The sequence below is a fragment of the Scyliorhinus torazame genome, chromosome 24 (genome assembly GCF_047496885.1).
Source record: "Scyliorhinus torazame isolate Kashiwa2021f chromosome 24, sScyTor2.1, whole genome shotgun sequence".
Lineage (NCBI taxonomy): Eukaryota > Metazoa > Chordata > Chondrichthyes > Carcharhiniformes > Scyliorhinidae > Scyliorhinus > Scyliorhinus torazame.
The window spans coordinates 49,601,929-49,603,646 of record NC_092730.1 but is presented as its reverse complement, the minus strand read 5'-3'; positions in this window follow the sequence as shown (position 1 = coordinate 49,603,646).

The window sequence follows — 1,718 nt, the reverse complement described above, 5'->3', positions numbered from 1 at the left end:
ATCTTCCTTGGAGTCAAGCAGATTGTGATGGAAAGCCTAGAGAAATAGGGACGCCGAGAAAACTTTAGAAACCAAGATCAATCGACCTTTAACTAAAACAAGAAGACAGTGCCTCAGTACCCCTGGATAGGTCCCAGATAGGGTGCATATCCTGAATGTCGGAGTGCACCTGAAAGGGACAACCAGGAACAGAAATTTAGAATCCAGAAAATGGCAATTAGGGTAATCCTCTTGCTCTGAAACACGGTCAAGAGATGTGAAGCAACGGGGCGAGCGTACGGGGCGAGAGTGGAAGAGATTAAAAGAGGCAAAAAAAACTCCTTGATAAGGGAGGCTTATCAGAACGGAGGGGTCTCATTTTTGTTAGAGTGCCTAAAACCCGATGGAATAGACATCCAAGGTCTCGGTGGATAAATGAGTGTGTGTGTGTTTAATAAGGATTTGTGAATTTCCCTTTGGTGTTTCAAGTTTTTAAAATGTTGTATTTTGCAAAACCGAGTTTCACATCAATTAGAAGTTATAAACGGCAGGTAGAAATGTGACCAATATTATGAGGTAGTAAATCAGTATGTTCAGAAGTAAATTGGTCACAGCATAAACACAAAAAGAGGTTTTACTCGGGAGCAGTCAGAGCTCTGTGCAGGAAAGTACTTTGAAACTAACCCGTTGAAATTGACACGGCACAGCTCCAGCAGGTTCCTAGTGCCCGAAGACTCAAAAGATAGTCAGGAGCAAGAAAAATGATGTTTAGAATGTTAAATACATGGTAGAAGGAGCTTTAGGGAATAAAGATATTAGACCAGAAGTTAGATTAGGAGAATTACTTTCAGTATCAGGAAATGAGAATCTGATGGCAGGGAAATATTCAATAAAATTCGATGCAGGAAAAATTAGGATATTAAATACCAATCGATAGCACAGAGGCAGTTTGGGCGAAGCTACCAACTAAAACTAGGTAAAAGGTAAAGAAAAGAGCGTTCAGAATTTGGGTGAACATATAGTTGAATTAGAGAAGCATGGCGTCTGGAGCAAAAAGAATTATATCAGAAATGAAACATCTGACCCAGCTAAATAATAACCAAGGGATTATGATAATCCATAGGCAACCTTTCGGCAGCAAAGAAGAAACGTAATCAGCAAGGATTGTATATGGGATGGTATGAAAGTGACAAAATGTCATTACTGCAGAGAAAACCTAGCTAACGATGATGTAATTCTGAAATGATGTGCAGGATTGTGGAGAAGTGACAAACTTATTATCCCAATTAGTGAGGGAGTATATAGTTTAAAAGATGTTGGGATGACCCGGGGACATAAAATTAGCCTAACAGTGTTCAGAGACTGTATCACCGCAATGGTGCCGTGCCAGGGGGTAGACCATACCCCCAAACCGGTTGGACAAGGAGAAAAGGAATGTTGTACGAAATTAATGATTGACCCGGGATATGGATTTGGAAAAAATATGAACCAAAACTTTCCCGATACAGGGAAGGGGTTTCTGTGGATAAATTGAAACCCCCAGACAATGGACAGGCTTTAGAGGAAAGGAATGTTTAGTTATGAGTGTCAGTGAATTACTGCACTCACTAGTATTATGTGATGAAGTAGAGTGGGATGACAGTGAATTAAAACCTGTTAGCAGCATTGATAGGACAGATGATGACGATAAAATGTCATGTTCAGAACTTACCTTTCATAAAAATCCTGTCATAATCAGA